The sequence below is a fragment of the Magnolia sinica genome, chromosome 10, assembly GCF_029962835.1.
Source record: "Magnolia sinica isolate HGM2019 chromosome 10, MsV1, whole genome shotgun sequence".
Lineage (NCBI taxonomy): Eukaryota > Viridiplantae > Streptophyta > Magnoliopsida > Magnoliales > Magnoliaceae > Magnolia > Magnolia sinica.
Window position 1 is genome coordinate 65,953,191 of NC_080582.1, and position 8,743 is coordinate 65,961,933.

Genomic DNA, 8,743 nt, shown 5'->3' on the forward strand with positions numbered 1-8,743 from the left:
ACGTGGACCAATGAGGATCAGGGTAACAGGAAATCTCTGTTTACCTGGTAACAGAGGATTCGGACTCAAAAAAAAAAAAACTAAAAGAAAACTACGGACTCCAAACCATCATAAAAAAAAAAATGAAGGAAAAAAAAAACCAGAAAAAGAAAACGGGTAGGGAGGGAAAAGAAAAAGAAGAAAAGGAAGAGAGTCTCTCTCCTATCCCTCTCTCTCCTCTCACTCTCACTCTCCCTATCTATCTCTCTTAGATATTCTTTTCAAGCATTTAGGTTTTGATCTTTTTTTTTTCTCTTCTTTCTTGAAGCTGTTCGAGTGATATGCAGAGATTGGGTGAATCGCTCTTGTAAATTGTGGAAAAGACTCGCAACTCTACATCTATCAGTAAGATCTATGTGCTTTTACATTGGAGGGATAGTGAGCCATTCAATCTCTTATATTTCAAATCTAAAACCTCCAGATTGCATGTTTGGACGTGGGTTAATAAATATGTATATAAGGTGTGAGGATTTGGCACATGCCCGCAAGCTATTCGAAATTATGCCTGACAGGAACATTGTCTCTTTAACTGCATTTTTTTATTTCTATTTTTTAAATATAATCTTCCTACTTGCGATTGGGTTTTAAGAGGTCTTAGTTTGGATATATTCTATTAATGATCTCCCAGATAAGGTAACATTTGATTAGTCCCCTGCAAATAGGGCCACTGCAGGTCTGTGATGAAATAATAAAATATGTAGCAACTGTCCACGTTCAGTGAGAGGAAAAAGAAATTGGATACAATCTTCCAATCTGGGGGCTTGTGGGGCCTGTTAAACCAAATGTTCTGGATCACTGAGCCACAGGCCTCTCTTGTTCAAACTGAGGATACTATGCCTATCCTCAGTCTGGGGTTCCTGTAATTTCTCTGTCCTCCAACATAGCAAAACACGCTGTCATTGCTTATCTTTTTTCTTTGCATCATTAGAGAAGCATTAATGATGTACTGACCTTGCTTTTTGGAATAAGTCATGTTGTCTTCCTTTTCCATGATACTGTATACAAGGCAAGTACACACTTTTAAGATGAAGTTGTTGGGCGGGAACGGGAACCAAATGACTTGCATCACCTTCGATTTCTCAATTGGGTTCGGATCACCCATCAGCGAGAGTTAAGGTCGAGGCATGGATGGGGGACAACTCTTGTCTACATCTCGTGTAAGTTTTGAATTTGTATCACTACGTGGATAGTTAATTTCACTCAAATATTGTGATCGTTCTAGCAGAACTCTGTATGTATGCTCATTCTCCTTTGGATCGTGAAAACACAAGCAAATGCTATATCCACCTACTTAGATGATAGTACATTGTTCATATTTAGAAGTTAATGGGTTTGTTTGGATGCACTATCGTTTTGAATTGCAATTGTTAGTCTAATAAAGTGGGTTTAAAAAAAAAGTTCAAATCATGAACTTCTCTAGCATTTATATTTGGGGATCATTGCTCAAGATTTCAATTAGTAATTTGATGTGGGATGTGAAAGGAAATGCAACTGTGAATTGAGGGCTACTTCCTGTTATGAATACTAAGAAACATCATTCATTTATGTTATTTCCTCATTTAACAAACTGTTCAGAATTCAATTTGCTCATGCATCCAAGCATAGCCTTTGTTTATGCTTTGGTGGTTTTTCGAACACATTGTGATGGGGATACTGTTGTCAGGACCATTTTTAGTTCTGCTAAAGCCCACATGCACAGTGGCATATGCCAAAGAATGTGCGTATGTGGTACATCTGAGTTGTGAATGAGGTAGGCCCCACCATTGAGATGACCTAGGAGAAAAAATATAAATCTCTGTAGACCATTAGGGTACTTCATTGATCTGAACAGTGGGAAAATTCTTTTTAAAATAACCTGTTGCCATCGTACATGTGTGGCTCACCTAACGAGATGAACGGCCTGACTTCTGCACCATTGGGTTTTTTCCATACAATTATCTACTGAATGGGATGCTTACTCGAATTAAGGTATTGCATTAAATTGCAACACTTTTGGCCAGGCATCATACAATTATCTACTGCTATTTTTGTCATTTAGCCTGCATTCATCTAACATCTCTAGTAGAGAAGAGGTACTTGAAATATTTCAAACCATGGGAGATGTTTACAAATATTCCCTTTTATTACAGTAAATTAGCATTTCCACACCAAGAATCGAGGTTTGGACAAAATGAGGATCCTGTTTCCTATTATGTGGGCCTGGTGACCACTTACCACCATTTGGATGGACATGTAATCATATGCATTATTTAATAATTAATGCTCAACGTAAACATAAAAAATCAGGGTAATAAACATGTATGTTGAATCCACACCACTTGATTTTTTTAATTTTTTTTTTTTTCTAATTGCCTATTATTCACATACAAGTACCTTTTGGTCTAAGCCATGTTCACAGCATATATTAGAATCTTTTGAAAAGCAGTAGAATTTAAACTTTCGAAGTCTATAATTCTACATAACCGTCTACCTATATCTACCACACCCCTCTAATGAACACTAATTCTTCCTTAATCTAATTCTCGTGTAAGTTAAGTAATGGATCATAAGATCTTAATTGTTGAAATAACCATTAAGTATGAAAAAAATAATTTAACTGTTAAATAAAAGATCAATGGTTGAAAACACTCATACAACTATTTTAAATATTTTGAGTATTAGTACCAATAAAAACAACTTGATGAATGGCCTAATCTACCAGATTTTAACAAAAAGAGTGTCCCCATCTAACTATATACATTACTACCACATTGGCATCATAGAGTCAACAATAACTGAGCCTTCTTTCCTGGTCATATTTAGCAGTAGTTGAGTCATGGTTAGACCCTAAGCTATTGTAAGATTGGTAAGCCTCCAAGTGCAAAGTTTGCATGGTAACTCACCGACATTACTTACAGGAGAGCTGGAAATGTACACGACATTTTTTTTAGTTTAATTGGACCCATTTAAAATGTTGGTTATTGGTGGGATGCATTTGAATCGAGCTGATTTTAATAAGTCTCTTGTCTTTCTTTCTTTCTTTTTATTTATCTAAAATTCTGTGTAGTGATGCTTTCAAGAGACTAGTAAAAGCACCAATAAGAATCTGTGGTGATCGACAGATTGAAAGAATTCATTCGTCTCCGTTAGTTAAGTTCTTTAAAAAAAATAAAATCTGCTCTGTATTTGATTTTCCTGATCTGTTATTATCATCTGCTTGTTTTGCTTTGATCCATCTCGTTTCATCTAGAAAAAAATAGATTTTTTACATTGTTTTGATAGATTCATGTGAATTTCACTTCGGTTAATTTTCACCGTACAACTTGTTTTTGTATGTTATGTAACAAGGAACAGAAGGTTTGAGAGAATGTTAGCCTCGCATGACGTGTCTGACTCCCACCATTAGAAGGTATGCTGGTAGTAGGTCCCTGCCTTACAGAAGAGAGGTTGACTGTTTGAATTCCATCTTGCTCAACAATTTTCATTGTATGTTCCTAAAACAGAAAAACATGTAATTCAGTAAACTAGTCTCTCGAGCTAACAGTTTCTGTATGTTTGGCTATAGCAATCTTCCTTGGTTATGGTTTCTCAAAGGCATCAGTCCTGTGGCGATATTGAAGAATGCAGCTCAAGTGACAAGATATTCTGACCAAAACCAGCAGCAATCTTCTAAGATACAGCAACACTCCTCAATATAAAATGCATTAATAAGAAGACGGGAGAGCAGTACACGGAAGGGCCCAAGGTTGAAAAGTACAAGGAGATGCTGATGAAGAAAACTCAAGATCAGGGCGCCCAGTTAATTTCTTATGACCCAGTCAAAGGGGAGTGGAAGTTCAAGGTTGATCACTTTAGCTGGTATGAATGCTGCAAGATTGAGGATTCATGTGCATGCTTCTTTTCAAATTGCAACTTATGTTTGTGTAGCATTTCAGATTGCAAGAAATAAGACCGTTTTTGCACACTGAAGTAGATAAAAGAGGCATGTTTGTCTTGCATCAGTTTATTTTATTTTATTTTTATTTTTATTTTTTTGAGAAAGATTTTTTTCTCTATGGCTACGGATTTAACCCGTAGCCTTTAACCATTTTCCTGAATAACTGACGATTTAGGGGCGTCTAGCACAATCGCGGGTAAAGGTCCCTAACCGCTAGTAAAGCCTTTACCGATGCCACTTTTACCGGCAGTTTTTTGGGCCTTTATAAAGGTCAGTTTTCTTGTAGTGTAATTGAATGCCGTTTACATATTAAAATTTCACTTTTGAGATGTGATAACGATCAAGGAAGTTGAAGTCATGCAAGTGACAAGTTTGAAGATTGTTGGAGGCTCTTGAGGCTCTTCAATTGAGTCGGTGCTTACTTTTGATGATTTACAAACACAACATACTTGTATTACGAATATCACATCTCCAAACTTAGGTGTTAAATTGCAATTTTAGTCATCTTGATTGTTGAGTTTGATACTTCCTGCCTTAATTATTATTCGACAAGTCGGGGCTGGTGTTGTTTTGGGATATACAGTATCATACATAATCCAATTCAACATCCAAACAAGACCTTTTATTCACCAACTGACATAACCTCTATTTAACTAAATTTTGTGACTTGAATCTATCTAGGTAACTATTACTTTTGCTTTATCACCTAAGATTTTTATTTTTATTTTTTGTTATTTCTTTTAAGGGTTTTAAATGAATGAAGATTGAAAACTGGAAATAGAAAAATAAACTATAATCTTCGCCAAAATAAACAACCATATCATATTTCTAAGTGAAATCACTTCACACTCACATAACCATATCATCTCCTCAAGTGTAACCTCATCATATAGTCTATCAATCGTATCACATCCTCAAGTGGATCCACCACACCAACTGTTAAACAACCATATCATATCCTCAAGTGTAACCTCATCACATAGTTCATAAAGTGTTTCACATTCTCAAGTGGAACCACATCACGCTATCACACAACCATATCATATGCATCCTCAAGTGCAATCTCATCATATAGTCCATCAACTATATCATATTCTCAAGTGGAATCACATTACACTATCATCTCAACCATGTCATGCGCTCAAGTGCAACATAATCACATAGTCCATCAACCATATCATATCCTCAAGTGTAACCACATCACATTATCATAAAACCATATCATATCCTCAGGTGCAAACTCATCACGCTGTCCATCAATCGTATCACATTCTCAAGTGGATATATACCTCATCACACTATCACACACCATACCACATCCTTAAGTACAACTCCATCATGTTGTCCATCAACTATATCACATTCTCAAGTGGACACATCACACTCACACAAGAGATATGTGGTTTTTCACTGTGACATTATTTCAAAGGGAAACAACAATAGCTCACCTTGAAAAGCCAGAAAATTGATTTTAGCTCAATCTATGGTTTGCATAAAGTGGATCTCATCATTGTGGAGTTTCTTTTGGTAGTGTTTATTTACTATGTGAAATCAATTGCAGGACTTATCTAGGTGCAAGGAAACATTGTCAACCCTTAAAGCCATGCAGGGGCAAGGAGGCTATACACAACTAGAACTGGACATAGCTCACCTTGAAAAGGAAATTGAGTTATATTCAATGGAGAAGCTGTGTTATGAAGCTTAAATGATGGTATGGTAAATGAGAAGGCTCCATCTCCTTTTCAAATAGGTATTCTCTCTTTGTATATTTGATCACTTTAATGTTAATGCATTAATCTGTTTATGTTATTCGGAAAGTGGTTGTGAACTATGGACTGTGGTAAATAAGAAGGCTCCATCTCCTCTCTTTTTTGTGTTGTTGTGAACTATGGACTTGCATTTGATCACTTTAATGTTAATGCATTAACATTGAAAAGGTGCTTTTTTTATGTCGTCCTTTACTTCTTTCAGAGTAGATTTGGAGCTGGTTCCTTTTTTTGCAAAGGTTGGAAGTTGAGTTCCTTTCTTTAATGGAAAGATTGGGTTTTTGTAGCTACTTTTAATCAGCTTGAGTTCAAGGAACTTGAATAATTTCCTTTTCAATCCTAACCAGAAAAGAATATTATTTTTTTTTTTCCTTTTACAATTTTTTTTAATTATTATTTTTGTAGCTGCTTCTTGAATTCCTAATGCTTTGTGTGAGTGGTTAGGGTATCCTAATCCAGAGTTTGCCAGGTCCCATACCCTCCACATCGATTTGTGCATGAAAGCGGCACTTTTATGCTTAGTCACAATTTTGGAAGTTTTCTAAAAAGAAAATAGTTCACAATTGCGATTATTTAGAAGAAAATGCTTCTTTTGTTATGGAAGTTTGATGTGGAGGATATCAGAGATGGGAAGTCGTTTACTTGATTGATATGGAATCACTTGGATACTGTGAAAATTGTATGGAGGCAGATTGTAAATCTTTTAGGTCTGTGTATCTTCTTTCAATAAGCTTCAGTCCACTTGATCTATTTGATGATATAGATATACCAATGCAGAGAAAATCTTCTTTTCTTTTTTGGTAAATTGAAAATCATTACATACCCACTTTATCATTTATAATATCTGGACTGCAACATTTCAACATGCAGGGGGAACTTGGTGCAAATGCTATATTAGTTGTGTTAATTGCTGCTTGTCAAATGCTATACCCAAAACTCATGTGGGCTATTACACCACATGAAACAATGTGGATTGAACGCCTAGTAGTGACAAAAGTTTCGTATCAGGATAATATTTGTTCCTATGGTTTATTTAAGCGATAATAATTCTATTTATTTATCTGTTGTCCAGTCATGTAGGTCTACAAATGTGCATTCAGAATTAGTATTCCTCATTTTTAAAATCACTTTATTGGATGATGAATTATGAGATCCTTGACCGAGGGTGTGCACAATATACTTAGATTTTGAGGGGACTGTGGTAGTTTGGTATTTGTTATCTGTAGCATTGATGTTGGACAGTGATGGTCCTGCAGTCTATATAAGTTTATTGATGTTCTTAGATATGAGAAGATAAATTGCTTCATTACATTTTTTGTGCAGGAAATTGCTTCACATCTGGGCTTTCCTGATGGTTCTGTAAGCCACTATGGTCTGGATGTTTATGTTAAAAGTGTGTTATTAATGGCTGACATTGTTCTTTATGGTTCCTTTGAAGTACCCATCATTGCTCCTAACTTGGCTAGCATAAAAAAGATATGTGAGTTTAGTGTCATTTAAACTCATCCTTGTTTCCTTTACATTTACATAACTGAAGTTCGCAATTTTTAATTTATATTTATTAAAAAACCCATCTTAATACAGGTTAACGGAGTCCATGGTTTGATTTTTCAAGCACGTGAACCTGAGATGATAGTGTAGAGCTTTCTCGATTTTAGTATCGGACATGAAGCTGTCTAAATTTGCTCATGTAGTTGCTTACTCTGGAAAGTTACTTCCTAGGAACATACTAGCATCAGAGTTTATAACGGGCTATGCAAAGCTTTTAGAAAATGTTCTTCAGTTTCCATCAAATTCCATGCTCCCTAGGTCCATTTCTCAGCTTCAAAAATACAATTGGGAATGGAATTTGTTCAGGAAGAAATCATATGAGAGAGGCACGAGTGAACAATGAAGCCAAAACTGAACTTGAGAGAAGCTGGGGAGCGAGAAGCTACCCTTGTTCAAGCACTTGAATAACTGAGGTAGACTCTTAGTAGAACAGAGCAGCAAGTATTTATTTGATCATGATTATTGGCCCGTAATTTCACTAAGTAACAAAAAATGATTCATTTGTTGGTTTGCTGTTGTAGGCAGTTTTTAGAGAGGACATGGTTCGAAGAGACATTGATGATCTTCAAAGATTGGTTGGTATGCAACAACAAAAAGATTAAAATTGTAGTAATTGCCTGTTTTTTGCTGATCTTATATCTTTTTTATTTTTATTTTTTTTGCTGGTAAAAGTCTCCGTTATAGCGTTTGGTTGCATCAAATGGCCAAAGGTACATTTGGTTGCATCATGATCATCATCACCATAACCTTGTCCCATCTATTTGATGTTGGCTTTCTGACAATTATCATGGTTGGTTGGCAAAAGTTTGACAACCAGCAAACCAGTGCCACCTGAGATTAGCACTTTTATGTGGACTGGGGACAAAAGTTTGACATCCAGCAAACCAATGCCACTTGACATCAAGCCTCCTTTAACCCTATCCACATATTGGTTGGCATGTCGCTACTTTTTATCTATTTAGTAACTTTTAATATTTTCTACTTTCAAAGTCGCCAAATGAATATTGGCAAGAAATTAGAGTTGTTCAGGCAATGCATGAAGTGGCAACTAGTTAATTTCATTTTTTTGCTGACATTGTTGTAGGAGGCAGCCATGATACGATTGGATATGAGTGAATATATGGAGCGGCAAAGAAAGTAGTTGGCAAGATTAAAGTGGAAGGTTAGTTTTCAATGGTATAAACCGAATGTGGCTGCTAATTGATGAATTTTCAGGGATTCTATGCCCACTTTTTAGTCTTAAGCACAATCTGTGAAGTGATCTGAGCTTAGCTATAGGAAATTTCTGCTCAAGATGCCACTCCTGCTTCCTTTCCCATTCGAAGTTGTGATACTGCTACAATTTTCTTTTTTCTAAGAATTTCAACCACTGTGGTATTGGATGCTCCAGGCTTGGTCATATGGAGAACTTTGTCTTGGTTTTTAATTAATTGTGGGCTTTTCTATCATATTACTGTTCTTTCTGGAGAAT

At 35.8% G+C, this 8,743-nt stretch overlaps 1 long non-coding RNA gene across 2 annotated transcripts; it reads left to right on the forward strand.

Annotated features, from left to right (window-relative positions):
* Positions 1 to 1,032: 1,032 nt before the first annotated feature.
* Positions 1,033 to 8,487, forward strand: LOC131216899 (uncharacterized). 2 transcript variants are annotated; one of them, XR_009157102.1, is made up of 5 exons: positions 1,033 to 1,196; positions 3,086 to 3,427; positions 3,584 to 4,225; positions 5,517 to 5,705; positions 7,045 to 7,173. It is a non-coding gene; the product is annotated as an uncharacterized LOC131216899 (long non-coding RNA). The 2 variants fall into 2 exon arrangements; XR_009157101.1 differs by lacking the exon at positions 7,045 to 7,173 and adding an exon at positions 8,357 to 8,487 and having other exon boundaries at positions 1,034 to 1,196; positions 3,584 to 3,859.
* Positions 8,488 to 8,743: the final 256 nt, after the last annotated feature.